General features: G+C 44.5%; 1 pseudogene across 1 annotated transcript in view; it reads left to right on the top strand.

Annotated features, from left to right (window-relative positions):
* LOC147605832 (phospholipase SGR2-like) overlaps positions 1-17,581 on the top strand; it is a 160,845-nt pseudogene that overhangs the window by 27,383 nt on the left and 115,881 nt on the right. The window contains exons 4-6 of the transcript XR_015265049.1: positions 8,546-8,701; positions 8,930-9,001; positions 9,911-10,063. The product of XR_015265049.1 is annotated as a phospholipase SGR2-like (transcript). The remainder of the gene's footprint in view (positions 1-8,545; positions 8,702-8,929; positions 9,002-9,910; positions 10,064-17,581) is intronic.

Here is a 17,581-nt window from a genome sequence, read left to right as displayed (position 1 = left end):
GGAAGCCCAAACCTGCAATGTAACCTCCTCCTGCTCCGTAAAACTGCTCCTGGGGCATAAGTAGATCTCCTCGTGTCCGGATCTCCTCCCCAAACCGAGTCACTCCAACCGTGGAGTCGGACTCCATCCAACAATCCCCCTCCTGTTTACAAGAGTCCATGATCCTTCGCATGCCGCAGAAACCACAGGAAACGCAATCCCTCACAAAGAGACATCTGCAACCAAGAGCTCAACTGCCTCATCAGGAAGCTCCCGTCCAATCCGGTGTCCATCAACCAGATCAATGAACCATACAGCTTCTGAGTCACAGAGACATCACACTGCTCACAAGGATCAACACCTGTTACGGTGCACAAACAAGTCTTGGAAACCTGCTGAAGACCACGCAAGGCCTTCTGAAACCTGTCAACCACCCCCTCTGAATCCGGAACCACAAAGCCTGGAGAAACCACCTCCTTCTGCAAGTAAGCACCTGTCACCTGCCTGGCTTTCCGAAAGGTCCCCGTGGAAAGAACATCCTCAACTACTGGAAGTTCTATGTCCCGAACACTACGAGACATCAGAGCATAAGTGACCTGTTCAGCTTCCTCTGACTCACGAACACAAGAGCTACCAACCTCAGTACTGGAAAGTTCCTGCCAACTGCTGCCATCTACTGGTAAGCTATCCACCATCTGGTCCCGGAAAGCCCGCACGGCCAGCATAAGGAAAAGCCCATGACTGATAAAAAGGTCCACGATTGCATAAATGCAGTCGGCCAGCAATCTGGTGCCCAAAACTGATCAAAACCAGTCGGCCAGCAGCAAGAGTGCCCACGACTGATAAACACCCAGTCGGCAAGCATTGTACTGCTCTTGGCACCCTCTGGCAGCCCTCCCAAGCCTCAGAAAAAATGGGAAAAATAGGGGAAAAATACGGGGAGTGAGGAAAAATGATAAAACACCTCATAAGGGCGGGCACACCCACAACAAAGGCCCTGGTGTATAAATCTAGACAGGAATGACTTCTAACACAGGCCAAAAGAATCATCAATTTTTTCGCAAGATGAGCTCGTTTCTCTCCAACATGACATTGACATTGAAGTCCAGTATTGCGAGGGTTTATGGCTCCCACCCCTCTCGCTCGCAGGCGTGTGAATGGCTTTTGGCAACTCTTCCTTCAGAGTTGATCGTGCACTTTCAGGATACATGTTTGCTTGGTCGAGGCTTCTTCCAGGTAGACTTTCTCCGAAAGTCTTGGCCCTAGGAAGCTTTTCTTCTTTTAGTACCAGGTGGATTTTAATCCAGTGGTGGAGGATCAGTGGCTTACCCCGGTCTCATTGTGGTTCCCTGCTCTTCCTCGGGTCTTATTGGAAGCTTTTAGCTTCCATAGGGGGGTCTCTTTCCTTAGCTTTCGTTGCTGTAAAAAACTGCTGCTTCTGATGGTATACCCTGGGTTTTTGTGCTTGTTCCAAATGCATCGATTACTAACGATCATATCATACTTCAGAGGCTTGACGGCTCCCGTTTTCGTCAGAGGATGGAGATTGTAGGCAGACCTGACCAGTGTCGTATTTGTCGTTGACAGGGCCACATTGCTAGAGATTGTCTGCAATCGCTCCCTACAGGAGGCCTGACAAATCGGAAGATAAGAATACATATATTTTAGATAACTTAACTAAGTCAAACAATGGACAGCACTTGCAACATTAAAACTGAAAATAACAAAGAACACTTGACACCATCATTGGGGCCGAAAAGAGCCGCCCCCCCCTCAATACTGTTGTATTTCTTGGAGTATTTATTTGTACTAGTGCTCACGGGCCTTAGGCCAGATTTCTCCATAACAAGGAGTGAATACAACTGGTAAACAATGAGATGTTGTCGGTGAAGAATTAGTTGTCGGAGTAGACCAAGTCACAGGTAATCTCCCACCTTCATTGGGTGAACACTTGCCCTCACTGGTCTTCTGGGACCGTACACCAACAAGCACGCCCGTACTAATGCTTGGCCAGGTGAAACACCACGGAGGGAGCAATACCTGTGCTCTTGAATCAGCTTTGCTCCCAGTTTTCCTCATACAACAGGTACAACAAGTACAGGAGGTGCAGTCGGGTACAACATGCGGGCACACTGGCTGCTAATAACAAGGCGGGTACAGGCTGCTAATAACAAGGTGGGTACTTTACTTCAATCACACTCCCACCAACCATCCACGTGTGGGGGAAGAAGAATTACTTCATGCAATAATAACTATAAATGTTATTAATAATGTTGGGCTCTTGTTCTTGGGTTTGGGCGGGGACACATCTATTGGGCACAAAAGAACCTATCAATGCTCGTAAGTCTGAGAGAGAAGGTATGAGGTTCGGAGTAGAGGCTTAGCGAGGTTCCTACTGTGTCGCCTGTAAGTCGAAGAGAATAGGCATAAGGGTCAGGGGAGAGGCTCAATGAGGTCTCTACCGTGACGCCTGTAAGTCCGAGAGAGAAGGCATGAGGTTTGGAGAAGAGTCTCAGCGAGGTCCCTGCCGAGTCACGTGTAAGTACAAGAAAAAACAGAATATAAACCAAAATGAAAATGTTAAAAGCATAAGAAAATGATGTAATGATTTCTAGAATGCAGTTACTTCTTGGGAGTTGTAATTTCAGGTACCAAGGGAGGACTCACTTTACAGGCTTCCGGAGATGAAGCTTCACCGACACATATGGTAGCACACTTGAGTGCCCATGGATGAGATTCTTCATTGGCATATGCATGTGTATTCTTCATCGGATTGTTGGAAATCTCTTTCCCACCATCTTCTTGGCCTACCATCAGTTTTATGTGGTATATTGTATGACTTGAAATGGCTAGCATTGTACCTTCTAGCAGTCACTTATTCACAGATTTTCATGATGTACTTGGCATTGATAGGAGATAGTATATCCCCAATTAAACAAACGGGAAGAGAGGTGTTGAATGGTGTGAACATCCCCTAACATTTTGGCACTAGCTTGGGTGTGAACACCCCCTAGCATTAGTAGCATTAGCTTAGGCTAATGAGTTGTGGGATTTGGTTATTAAAAGTTGTCATAACAAGAAGTGGTTACAAGAGGGCTAGTGGGGAGTTCGGATCTTGTGGAGGTTATGGGAGCCCAATAGTTACATGGATATCTCAAGAGTCACATGGTTGGATGGCTATATAAAGCCCCTCTTGTATGCAAATTGGATACACAAGATGATGGATATGAAATATAGTGTGATGTTTTGCTTGTATCTTTATCTTGTATCTGTTATCTTGTTCTTGATCCATGTCTCTTACACCATGCTTATGTGTACATGTGTACTCCATGGCTATGTGTGTAGGAGCATGTGTTTTCCCCCATGTTAGCAAAGCTATGCTAACGCCCAGACGAGAGGAGGGGTTGAATATTATTGATCTGGATGTTCAGTGCAGGGCTTTGCTTTGCAAACTTGCGGTTAGAACTAGGCATCGAGCCTTGGAAGGGTTGTGCACCCCGTGTTGGGAGAGATTGGTTGCCCAGTACACGGTTTTTGTTCACGGAGGTAGATATCAAGACACCATCTTCCTCTCTTATTGTAGCCATTGTCAGAGCATGGAGAAGCATGAGACCTTTCTTGTGATAGAGGCTTCCTTGGTCTTTGGATGAGGCTGACCGTAACCTATTATGTGGAACGAGTTCATTAGAGATGAGGCCGGTTGGCCACTTGGTGCATCCCATTACATGCAGTGGTCAGGATAGGAGAGATGTGCGTATACAGTTCATGCTTGGAAGACCTTGGAGAGTCTTCCGATGGATCGGAGAGTTGCATCCATTCACCATCTTAGGAGCTCTTGCATACGTATTGATCAGATTGATGCAGCTATACCGCATGAGTGGCTCTCTGGGATCTTTCATGGAGATTATCATCCGAGATGGTTGGGAGTTTTTTCTAGGATAGGTGTACCTTTGCAAGTCATTGCTCTCCCAGGCCAAGAGGGTATAGTTCGCATCATCTATTCTATCATGCCTAGATGAAGATTGTTGAGATGTAGCATGGAGGGGATCATCTTGGACACTAGGCTTAGTCGAGTGAGGATTGTTGGTTGTTCGGGAAAGCATTGGTTCATTGATCCTTCTCCTCAAATAGTGACTCATGGCTCTCGGTGTTTGTGGTTGTATGGTGGCTATCCTATCAGATATCTTCAGTGGGATCCAAGTGAGTGGGAGTGGATTGATGTCTCTGATCCATTGAAAAGCCATCTCTTTTTTAGTTTCATTGGCCGGAATGCCAGGCTTCTCATCATTCGACATATGCATAGGATCCCTACGCTTAGATCTCAATGGGAGAGTTATGACACACTCCGAAGATGTAGCGCAGATATTGGCATAGGCTTTGGCATTCATACAAAAGGAGCTAGATCTCTCATTTCTTTTTGTTGTTTTTACATGGTGGTCTCCCCACCAATAGGTGGAGATCGGCAAATTTTGAGACTGTACGACATTGTTTATGGGGATGCAACACTGCATAGCGTATTGGGATTCTATAGCCCAACTTATGGGCAAATTGAGTGGTTGCACAATGTATGTTACTTGGGGGGAAGTTGCTTGGATTTCCCAGTTTGGTTTGTAGCTTTTCTACGATGGGAGTGATACAGACATTGCTATTTTTATTCGTAGAGGTATTTCCTGGTATGGTTTGTTGCAGGATGTTCCTCACTCACATTATACACTCCCCAAATAGAGGATTGACACTTGTTAGGAGATTGTTGCCAGTATTATAGCATGGCAGGTCTAGAGAGCTAGATGCATGGAGGCAATTGAGGGTGTCTAGATTTTTGAGTCTCAATGCATTAATACTATATGAGGTGATATCAGCCATACTCGCATGGCTATATGGGCTCGTATTCAAGGGTCCTCTCGTTCTTCGCAAGCAAAGCGCGTTGTATTTATGCGGGAGTGGGACCATGATATTTTCATTTCCTCTAGTCCCACATGTCTTTCATGGCACCATGATGCTCCTCAGTGGTTAAGATCACCTTACATATTGGGGTGATGGCTTATAGCCATGATTGTGGTATGCTTTTCTCATACTTAATAGAAGTCTCTTCCTAAAGAATCCTTTTGGACACAGATGGGTGGCAGATGTAACAAACATTTCTTTGCTTCTCTCACGGCCCATCTCATGCCAGAGATAGTGTCAGGAAATTGTAGGATTCACATGGCACTCTTCACTCAGATCCTCTTATGGTTAGACAGATTGCCACCGATTTCTATTGTCAGCTTCTTAGTGCTGAGCCACATTTTGATTTGAGACACAGGGCACAGAGGAAGGTTTGGAATGCATTGCCACATTTGATCACTGAGGAGATGTGTGCCGCTCTGGATGCCCCTTTTTCTACGCACGAGTTCAGTCATGCTCTTCATGCCTTACCTCATGGTAAGTGTCTAGGGGAGGATGGCCTCTCCCTTGTTTTTTTCATTACTTTTTGGGATGAGATTGGGGCTGAGATCACATCGGCTTTGCAGGAGATGTGGGACACAGGTTCTATGCCTTCTTCTCTCACTAAGGGGCTTATTTATCTTATTCCTAAGAGCGGGGATAAGACATTGATTGGCCAGTGGAGACCTATCACCTTACCTTGGACTGCCAATAAGATTCTTGCTAAGGCAGTGAGCATCATGTTGCAACCAATTTTGCAGGATGTTATTCATGATACCCAGAATGGATTCTTACACTGCAGGAGCGTCTTTGCTAACATTTTCTTGTTTTGGGAGGCCGTCAAATGGGCTAAAGCGAGCAATCAGCCCTTAGCCATTCTGCTCTTGGATTTTGAGAAGGCCTATGATAGAGTGGATTGGGACTTCCTTGAGGGTACTCTTAGTCATATGGGCTTGTCTCAGAGATGGATCAAGGGAGTTTCATGCGTGTATCGTAATGCCCACAGTAGAGTTCTTGCTTGCGATGATAGAGGAGAGCGGTTTCAGATTTCTCGCTCAGTACGACAGGGCTGCCCATCAGCCCCTTTATTATATATCATAGTTGCAGAGGCCATGAGCATCTTTCTCTGCTCCACTGCTGGTATTTCAGGATTGAGGTTGCTTCTTTGTAGTCAAGAGGAGTTGGTTGACTCTGAGTCAGCTGATGACACAGCCCTGTTTTTGGAGGCTTCACATATATGCTTATGTTCCTTCCGGGTAGCATTAGAGGAAATCTGTTTGGCAGCAAGGGCACTCATTAATTCGCACAAATCTGTTGGTTTTTGGGTTAGTGATTCATCAAGAGTTGATTGGGGTGCAGAGCTTGGTTTTACTTGGATTAGCAGAGGATGCACTGCTAGATATTTGGAATGCCAAGTTGGGATTGATATTTCTCCTGCACAGCAGTTTGGTCCGGTACTTGTGAGTATCTGGAAGAAGCTCCTCCGTTGGAGCTCTAGGAGATTAGATTCAGCCTCTAGAGCTTTGATGGCTAATCAGGTTTTGCTTGCCTCAGCTTGGTTTATTGCCTCTTGTTGGTGCTTCTCTCATGCGTGCATTGGCCAATTGTTGAGATTGATGCGTAATTTTCTTTGGTCGGGCTTGGATGGCACCTCGGACACTCGTGCCAGGGTAGCTTGGCTCACAGTTATTCAGCCCAAACGAGAGGGGGGCTTGAATATTATCGATCCGGATGTTCAGTGCAGGGCGTTGCTTTGCAAACTTGTGGTCAGAGGTTTCCTACCAGGCACTGAGCCTTGGAAGGATTTTTTGGAAGGATTTTTTCTTGTCTTAGATTTCCAGATGTACACCCAGGATCGGGAGAGATTGGATGCCCAGCACACGTTTTTTGTTTACAGAGGCTGATATTAGGGTACCATCTTCCCCTCTTATTGCAGCCATTGTCAGAGCATGGAGAAGAATGAGATATTTTTTGCGACAAAGGCTTCCTAGGTCTTTGGACAAGGCTAACCGACAACCTATTATGTGGAACGAGTTCATTAGGGATGAGGCTGGTCGACCACTTGGTGCATCTCGTTATATGGAATGGTCAGGATGGGAGAGATGCGCATACACAGTTCTTGCTTGGAAGACCTTTAAGAGTCTTCCGGAGGATCGGAGAGTTACATCCACTCAGCATCTTAGGGGCTCTCGCATTCGTATTGATCAGATTGATGTAGCTATTCCGCATGAGTGGCTTTCTGGGACCTTTCACGGAGAGTCGAGACTATCATCCGAGTTGGCTGGGAGTTTTTTCGAGGATAGGCATACCTCTGCAGGTCTTTGCTCTCCCGGGCCAGGAGGATACAGATTGCCTCATTTATTCTATCATGCCTGGTGGGAGATTGAGGAGATGTAGTATGGAGGAGAAGGGCTAACACATTATTGCCTTGGACTAGAGATGTGTAGGAGCAAGGATTCTACCTTTCATTGCCGAGGATGAGGTACTACTCAAGAACATTGGCATGTGGGATCACTCAAGAAGTTAACATGCAGGATTGTAAGCACATGTCTACACCGATAGATCCAAGCATCAAACTCTGACCATAAGGCCATAGCCCGGAGATGGATGTTTATATTTGCAGACAATTTGTTGGGCGATTATTTACTTGATCATCACCAAGCATGACATTTGATATGTGGTTGAAGCAGTGAGTTGGTGCATGACAGGACCAAAGAAACACCATCAGAGTGATCTTCTAGCACTTTTGCAATACCAAGAACTATGGAATTGAGCACAAGGAAACTGGAGATTTGATTGCTGTAAGGCAGTGGATTTGGCACGTAATGTACATGAGTGGAGATCAACTTGTGGGTACTTCTTCAACCTATGGTTCAGCAAGAAGCAGATTACTGTTTCTGTTTCTTCTATGAAAGCAGAGTAACCACTTGTATAGAGATACAATGCCACTTCATTAAAGCAGTGAGTTGGTACACGACAGGACCAGAGAAACACTATCAGAGTGATCTTCCAGCACTTTTGCAATACCAAGGACTACGGAATTGAGCACAAGGAACTGGAGATTTGATTGTTATAAGGCAGTGGATTGGGCACGTAATGTACATGAGTGGAGATTAACTTGTGTGTACTTCTTCAACCTATGGTTCAGCAAGAAGCAGATGACTGTTTCTGTTTCTTCTATGAAAGCAGTGTAACCACTTGTGTAGAGATACAATACCACTTCATTAAAAAAGGATACAAAGTGGTAAGGTAGTGCAGAATAGGAAGCAACTCACATCAGATGTTTTAAAGGTTGCTGATATGCAACTAGAGTCAAAGAAAACAAACGTGTGGGGCGGGGGGGTGCTCACATGAACCACAATGACAAACGAGGGGGGTCACAATGGTTATGTTGCTACACACATGTACATCGAATTGAGCTTATAGTTCTCTACTTGTTCACGTCTAATAAAGCTAGACTTGGGCCCTTCTTGCATGATACTATTTATTTTAATTCTAGAGTTCCATTGTTTTATATATGATGCTTTTCATTGTTTGGTAAGTATTTCCTTTTATCTTAATGGAGTGTAAGTACTGTTTTGTGTTCTTGGGATAAGACATGTAAAGTGATCAAAGAAATTTTATTTGATGCTTATGCAAACAGGTTGACTTATTTCGAAGACGTTGCTTTCCGGTATATTGGACTGGTAATCATAGGCGTGTGTTGCGTGGTCATTGGTTTGCTCAAAAGGGGGGACTTAATTGGCTGCCTTTACGGGAGGACGTTTCGGAGCAGCTTGAGTTTGCCTATCGAAGTCGGGTTTGTGTTTTCTTCATGTTTTTTATTTGTGCCATTTTCTTGACCACCATCACCATGTGATAACAATAATCACCCACTAATCTTTTTATTAAAGAGATTGTTGCCATTCGTTTCTGCCCTGTTAGCCTGCATTTACTTAAAGGGTCCACTATGATTAGTTCTCTTTTTTGACCTCTTGCAAATTAACTCAGACAAGCTGAGGTGATTAGTTTACATTGATTCTTGCAGATTTGGCATCGGCGGACTTTTCAGCCCTCGGGAAAATTTGCTGCAAGGGTTAATTTACAAAGTCCCAGTGAGGTTTGTTAAAAGTTGATTTAAGACCATGTTTGCATTTGCGTTATCTGACAAGAAGTGTCAAAGAAGTAACAAATGCACTTGCGTAAATATCCTGTTTCTTTTTTCGAGGGAAATCAAGGCAACAAACAAGCATGAGCCCAACAAGTGAGCCTCAGCTGGTTAAAGTGAACACACTGCACAATTGTTAGGAGAAGCATACTTTGAAGGAGAGTCTTGAGCCAATGTCTCTGTGCCAGAGATGACCAAGTTTTGAGGAGATGGATTGCACACTTTTGTTGTCACACACGAATGGCCTTTTTCCTCTTCTGTGGGGCTGGTGGTTTTGTTTGACGTGGCTCCCTGAGTAGTTTATCACTTATGGGTTTGCTGCTGCAGAAGATGAAGGTGGAATAGCGCTCAGAAAGTTGTTGATAATGTCCAATGTGTGGGTGTGGCAACCACTGTGTGTGGAGAGTGTCCGGAGTTTTGATGATGCCCAATGTGTGGGTGTGTGGCAACCATTGTGCCCGCTTGCACAGTACACACATTAGAACAGTGAACCTCCTCTTGTGAGTAGAGTATTGCCCAAGAATATTGAACCTATGACCCCCCTCCATTGAGAGTCATGGGGGCTTACCACTAGGCTATTGCCTTTCAGTTGATGTACATATGATACCAAATCAAAGTTAGGTCTTATGTGCTGAAAAGATCTTCAGTTATTTTATACATGGAGAGGTCTTGGTGGTTGGTATGAGTAAACTTGCCTATGGTAACAAAACAAGATTAATTCACAATTCTCAAGAGCCTTTTATTGATGCATGCACATGGTTTGTTCCAAAATTTTGTTGCATTGGAGTACAAATACATATAATCTTGCTACACTTGTTTTTCCTAACGATGGCTTCTCTTGAAAACTTTGAAAATTTCCAGGGCTTGCATGCCTTATTTACAGGAGAGGATAATACTTGGGAAGCATGGCTTGGTGTGGATGCATCTGGGATCTCATCGGTGCTTGGTTTCAAATGGAGTGGGATCAAGCTGCGGCGTGGCTTTGCTCCATCTCAATCACCACAGCCAACACAGGTGATTCTTACTGTTCATATTATGAATAAACGAAATGGCTCGTATCTTCTCGCACACTTGTTTTACCTTCTAAGCTATCAATCAAATTATCTTGTGGTACTTAGAAACTTTATGATTGTAAGCAAGAAATGTATGGATGGCTTTCTAGAATTAGCAGTTTCAAGGTTGTGTCAGGTAAGCAATCACAACACAATTGAACTGAAGTTCGGATCCCATGACAAAGGAACACTGAACAATCATCCACATAGACATTGATGCTGGGTTCCAATGGCCAGGCTGGCCATCTTTTGGAGTATTTGCTTTACCAATATGAGAATGAAGAGAATAAAGTACATTGGAGATAAGGGTTTAATCACAAGGGTTAACAAGAGTAATTAGCAAGAGGGGCACGAGATAAACTGAAAAGAATAGGCATACTCCATTATAATAATGGTCCTTTTATAGGAGAGGCCCCCCTTTACAAGGTGTATTCATATGCTGCCATCACATATGCCACATGTCAAATTCTGATGCCAAGTGTTCCTAAGAGGTGTCACCTTTATACAAAACAAGAAACCAATACCTCAAAATCTTGCCAGCAATGAACCAGATCCCGGGAAGCTGGCGACAATAGCAAAGCGGAGCTGCCGATAAGTGCAGAGGACGGAGTGCCGAGGCATGGTTGGGTTGATAAGCAAGGCAGAATTGAGGGCCGCCAGATCTGGGGGTGGGCTGGCGGATGAGGGCTGAGCAGAGCTGCATGAAGTCCGTTGGTGCTGGGCGGAGTTTCCGGCTACGGTAGTTGGCTTGGCAAGTTGGCACTAGAGCTGCCAGAAAAATGGACTGTAGCGGTGCGCTGTACACTAGCTCCGCCGCAACGGTTTTGGGGCAGCAGTGGGCTTTGGACATTCGGCAGTGACTAGTGAAAACTGGTAAGAGGCGGACTGGTGTGCGCAGAGATGGCTCTGATATCAGATATTAAACATTAGGGTTTAATCACAAGGGTTAACAAGAGTGATTAGCAAGAGGGGGCACGAGATAAACTGAAAAGATTAGGCATACTCAAATTGTTATAATAATGGTCCTTTTATTGGAGAGATCCCCCTTACAAGGTGTATTCATATGCTGCCACCACATATGCCACATATCAAACTACGATGCCAAGAGTCCCTAAGAGTTGTCACCTACATACATCATTGCTTACAGAAGATCCTCTTAAGAGGTTGTTCCCACACAAAAGAACCCACACACCATAGTCACAGGAAACGGGGGAAACGACCCCTTGAAACAAGGAAACACCATTTCCACCCACTGAGAAGGCCGAAACGGCTGTCCAGCCTGCCATGTAGCTTGTCACAAGAAACGGGCAAAAACAGCACTCTAGCCAGAGCTTGGGTTCTTGTGATTTACACTAGGATTAGTGTAGCCATTAGAGTGAATTGTGCGTTTTCAAGTCTTGCACTATTCCTTTCTCTGTGTTCACACTTTCATAAAACAATCATTCCTTTGTGAGGGACAAAAACCTATTGAAGCAAAGCCACCAAGCATGCCAAGTGTTGATCCATGTGATCCATTTTTATCAAAAGTGTCGCCAAACCTTATGAAGGTGGTCAAACCACCACCAACTTTGTAACAAACTCTGACAGAGTTAGGACACCGCAGCTTTCATTGAGCGAGTGGCAAGAAAAACACAAACCCTACATAAGAGTTAAAACAAGCGTTAAGACAAACTACCGTTTTCCCCGGTGCCAGTGGAAAGCGCAAACCACTACACCCTCTAGCTCAAGGCTAAGTAAGTGAAGAGAACTTACCTTTCACGTGCCGTTGGAAACCTGGTTGCTTATCCGCCATCTCGTAGAACAGGCAAGTGCAAAAATGCTAGCTAGCACTTGAGAAGATCCGCCTCCCGTTGTCACGACAAGATTCGTCCACAGGGAGCTTGGAACTCCCAACTATTGCAAGACCATGCTCCACTGCGCAAAGACAATAGCCCTCTCTCTCTACCAAAAGGGCAAGAGGATAAGGTAGAGAGCACAAGGAGCAAGAGCACACTCTCAATCAACACTCAAGGGAATGTCCCTTTCTCTTGAGTTCATCATTAAGCATAATTATGCGGGAAATACAATGATTGGAACAAGTTATTAATTCTTGCTTCAGCAAGAAAACACATACGTGAGGGTGGACAAGGATCTTTTAGGCGGTGCCCATCGTGTATGTATGTCCTTTAGCGACTCTACACTGCATGCACATGCTCTTGGCTCGTTGTAGATGGCTCGTCTCTACTTGTGACCAATGCACACTTCCATAATCAAGGTGTAAGCATGTTGTAGATGCAGGTGTCTGTGTTATTGAGGCATGTCAGTGGTCCGTGTTAATCTTGAGTTGACAGTTAGTGACTAGGATTAGTGTTAATATTAGTAGCTAGTATTAAAATTAGCTTTGTTAATTAGTTAGTATTAGTTTAGCTAATAAATAGTTTGTATTAAAATTAGGTTAGCTAATTGGCTAGGCTTTAGGTTAGTGATAAGCTAGGAAATTAGGGGGTAAAGAAAATAAAAAATAAAAAAAGAGAACAAAGCCAAAAATAGCAAACCCTAGGAATAAGAAGCTTAAGAGGGGGTTGCCAAAGCTTTGCTGTGAGCACCGAAAAGAAAAATAAAGAGTGCACGGCCTAGCTGCATCCCTTGGCTGCATCACAAAAAGGAGAAGAAAGCGGATCGAAGGCCAAGCCCTCAAGACACAAAAATACTAGGGTAACCTGCACGTCAGCGCGCTACAGCAGATTCTCAGCATCTCTCGCAAAATAGCCCTTCTGGGGAAAGAGCATGAGGCAAGGGGCATGAAGTTCTTGTATGAATGTGACCTAGAGGACGTGGACATGTGCATAAAAAGAGAGTGAGTGCTGCAGAGTAGTATGCATGTGGTGAACGACCGGGCTGTTGGGAGCTAAGGTGGCAATCAAGGAGGCGTGGCTCAATGTAAACATGGCTGTAATTGGAGAAAAGAGGCGACAACTTGTGATGTCAATGCTAACAAAAAGAGGATGCTAAGCCACCTGGCTACAACCATCTTAAAGCGTTGAGAGCTTTTCATCAAGCTGGCAGTAGAAAAGTACAAGTGCAAAGGGGCATGCACGGCCTGTAGGCGGACACGTGAAGGCCTGAGAAGGCCAGCAACAAGGCTGAAGGCCATCACCACACAGCAAAAAGGACAAAGGTTTGGCAAAAGTGTTGCCAGCCAAGGGCTGTGAAAATCGCCAACAAGGGCGTTGCAGCAGTTGTGGCAAGCACATGACCAGCCTTGGCATGAAAGGTGGACAGCCCACAAGCAACAAAGTAAGTGAGAAGAACCTTTGGGTAAGAGTAGATGAGACTCACCCACCCCGAGTTATAATTGATTAGAGTGTCAGATTGTCATTTGACAGTGGCACACATGCTTTCATTCATTGCACTTCAAAACCGTGAGTAACACTTTGTTTTATCCCATTCACGTGTGTGCTGTCAAGGAATCTTTGGGGTATCTTGTGTGCATTTAATTGCTTTGTGCTTATCCTCATTTACTTCACACTGACTTGACACTTCAATTTAAAAACTGTATCTGACGGCGGACTGTTGGGTCCTACCTAGCTTCATGTGGGTCACCTCATGGCCGTGAGCTTCACGGACATGAGCCTCATGCCTCCCATCCTCTTCAGTGTTGCCTTGGAGGTGTGGGTACTCTCTCCTTGGACTTGTGGTTGTAGGCTTGCCTATGTGAGCCTCATATCGCCCAGCCTCCTTTTTACGGCCTTCAAGGTGTGATCCTTACACGCTCTCAGATCCACAACGATTCCTTGGGTTGATTCCCTCATATTTCTACTTGTCAGGTGTTGTAAAGTAGGGTTGTGCTTACACCTATCGGCCTTCTCAGTGGGGCTCTTGAGGTAGCGTGAGCCTTCATGGTGTGAGCTGTACAAGTGTAAGCCTTCACCATGTGAGCTTTGCAAGCGTGAGTCTCATCACGGGCGTGAACCTTCATGGTGTGTGTCACAATAGTGCATGTTTTATCTTGGTGGAAACGCTAACCCTAACTAATTTTCAAGATTATCAGAATGAAGATTTGTTCACGTTATCGCGAAGAGCTCGTTGAGAGGAGCAACTGTCTCTTACAATATCTTCAAATTCAAAGTGGTTTGAGAGATTTTTAGAAGGATGAATTTTTGCATAAAAAGTCAATTAAATTGCTTTTCAATTTGTTTTTAAAAGCAAGTTAACTTTTTAAAGCAAAACTTGCTTTTAAAGCAAGGGGGCTACGAGAACCTATATAACCAAGGCTTGGGGGGGGCTTTGAGCATAACACATCATGTGGATTTATTGAGTGAAGGCTACTCTTGGATAGCTTTGGCTGTTTGCTGTGGAGGTTCGGGCTGAAGTTGTAATGGTAGATCAACTTCTAGAATAGAAAGAAATACCGCAAGGGGCGCCAGTGGTTTTGGGGCCAACACAGTGTCTTGTGTAGGAGCAATCTAGCTCCATCCCTTTCTCTCTCTCTCTTCAAGTTTTAGTTATTTAAAGTGCTTATGTGTGGTGAAGTTTTTGTTTACCGGCCATCAGTGGTATGGAAGGCAGGTTTCAAGGTTTCATCGCTGGGATCACGTCAACTTTCTCAAGGGGGGCAAGCTCGTGGTGGGCTGCAAGCATGACGGGAAGAGATGAGAAAGAAGCCAAAGAAAAGAATCAGTTTTTCTTGGGAAAAAGCAAAGAGAATTCACATGGACCAAAGACACATGAAGATGCACAATGAAAGCCTGTGTGGGCATGTGTAGATCAGTGGGTGAAAGTCAAAAAGCACGGCTGTTTTGACCAAAAAGCTGAGTTTGATAGAGTCCAAAAGTGGATCAAAGTTTATGGAAAGGTCGACTACGTCAAGTTGATGGCGTGCATGTGGCTTGGAACAACTTGGGGCATGAGAACATGCAAAGGCAGGCATGTTTGACCAACTTTGATCAGGGGTTGACCAGGTTTGATCGTGCTTTGACCAAGGGTTGACCAGTGTTTGACTCGATGGACAAGGGTATCCAAGGGTGGACCAATGTTGTGGGAAAGCATGGTCTGGTTTTGGCTTGGTTTTGAAAAGCGAAAAGTTTGCAAAAGCTGCCGTTGGGTTGTGCCTTTGATGGTCCCCAATGCTCGGCGCCTCAGGTTGACCCATTGTGACGGTGTGATAGTGTTACGCTATTGCGGTTTGGCGGTGTGACATTGTCACGTCGTTGTGGACAGTGTTGTTGCGGTGGTCGGTCCATAGTGTGGGCATAGATTCAACTTTTGTGAAAACGGAAAGCATTTGTAATCCCAAACCTCTAAAAGATCATCTTTGGAATGATTACCTGACCAACTAAGCCAAAACTTGGACCTCTCAATTTCCATTAGAGTCGGGTGAGTCTAAGACTAACTCCTTAAAGACTCTTCCCTTGTACCTCGGTCCCAGAAGGTGCAATTACCTCAATGAGAGCACCTGTCTTTGGCAGGACCAAGAGAGAAAAGAACACATTAGGGATGCTTGTAGTTCTGTTTGCTCCAATCACAGTCACATTCGGTGAGTTCCTATCAAGATATCCCTGTCTTTGGCTGGATGTAAGGGAATGGATGTCAACAAGCTTGGCAAGTACTTTAACTCAATGCTACCTTGTCTTTAAAACTAGGAAACAAAACATCCACAGCCATCCTAGATGGTTGGGCTGGAGTGAGAGTTGCTACCAAAAAGCAGTGGGAAAAATGGAGATTGCCACAGTACGCATGACAACCACTTCGAAGATCAAATTGGTTGATGGAAACCTCACTTTGCCCATGGGAGTGAATGGGTTGACCTTATGTGTATTGACTTTTGATCACATATTTGCAATCATGGACTTCAAGAAATCCACCACTTACGATGTGATCTTAGGTGGGCCTTTTATGAGACAGTTAAAGATGATCCATGATTAGGAAACTGACGCAAAAGAAGGATAACATCATGAAGGTCAATCTTCGAAACTCGAGCTATCGTCCAATGACCAAACACCCACTTGAAGATAATGATTCAGTTACCACTAACCAAAGTGGTAACGAAGAAGAGAGGAGTGTTCGATTTTTTGAAGGGATCCAGAATGATGATATCTCTACTATCGAATGAATCCGCAATGATAAAACATTTTCAAAACCTGGGGAGGATGAGAGTTGGCTTTAGATCCTTGCTACCATGGATACATTGCCAAAAATTTATAATACATGGTTCTATGATGATGACGGAAATGAGCTTTTGTCTATATGGAACCAAGAGGTTGACGTAAAAAAACCCCATAATAGAAGGGTCCATTAAATACTTTGGTCCAGATGGGAAAACCGAAAGTTTACCTAACCAACATGGCTAGACTTTCGTTTATGGTTGCATATGTTGGATGTAAAAACTTTGTTTGCAAACTAGGTCTTCTAGATTGCGGCACCAGCCAACAACTTGATGTCTTATGAGACATGAACCTTCCTTGGGAAACCTTTTCTGTCATTAATTGAAGCCAAGGTAAAACCAATTGGCAATCAAATGGTCAATTGTTTGGGAGTGTGACAAATGGTGTTTGACATTGCAGACCACCCAGCCGAAGGTAGATTCTTTGTGATGCCTCCTGGAGCATTATCTCAAGAGCTTTTACTTGGAAGGAATTGGATGGGCCATTATAGATGTACTGTTGACTAGGATTCTAGAACTGCTTCATTTAAAGCTATAGGTCAACATGTCAATATCCTTGTTTCAGAAGATGAATCTGTGAACCTGTCCGATAAAGAAACTCTATTGGTTGTGCCTTGCAATGCTTACCCTGGACCCTCAGCATGTGCACACACTTCCAAACATGTCCTGGATTTACCTGAGTGTAGTCGCATGAGTTCACACCAAAGCAGCTTTACACACAAAGTTAGACATAGACATCCAGGTGTATGACAACCCCAAGCTCAACAATCACAAAATTGGCTACCCAAACGCCTTCTCAGAGCTCAAAGTTGTCCCCCTAATGACTTGGTTTAGGTATCTAAAGCCACCAACTCCTAGAAACAATACACCCAACAGCATAACAAACCAAAGGTCAAAAGAAACCATGCTTCATGCAAAAAGCCCCACAGCAAACTCACTAACCAGAGCAGGTTCTTACATTTGGTGTCAAAGCTTAGGACACATTTTTTTTATTTTTCAGCATTGCATTTGTGTGTTAGTTGTTTGGTTGGAAAAGCAGCCCATAGAGTCAAGAGAATGTACCCTTGTTTCGAGAAAGTGAGATTTGTAGAAGCTTAGGATATCTGCAAAAAATTATTTTTGCATTATCCCGCATGTGTTGTCTACCAGATTAGGGAGGAGCCCGTAGAATCAGGAGAGGATAGTTGGGGTTTGGGTCTTGGGAAGAGAGTGTGTTGGGTAACTTGCTGATTTTCAAGTTTTGGGGCTATCATGGCGTTAGAGGATCAGGTGGCGGCTTGGATTTGTGTGCTGATGGAGCAGAACCGTGCACATATGGACTATGTGGCGGCCTTTGGC

Source organism: Cibotium barometz, chromosome 58 (assembly GCF_041138505.1).
Source record: "Cibotium barometz isolate CiBa-2024 chromosome 58, ASM4113850v1, whole genome shotgun sequence".
In the NCBI taxonomy this organism is placed as follows: Eukaryota; Viridiplantae; Streptophyta; class Polypodiopsida; order Cyatheales; family Cibotiaceae; genus Cibotium; species Cibotium barometz.
Note: the sequence above shows the minus strand (reverse complement) of the source record. Positions and strands in the feature narration are given on the sequence as shown.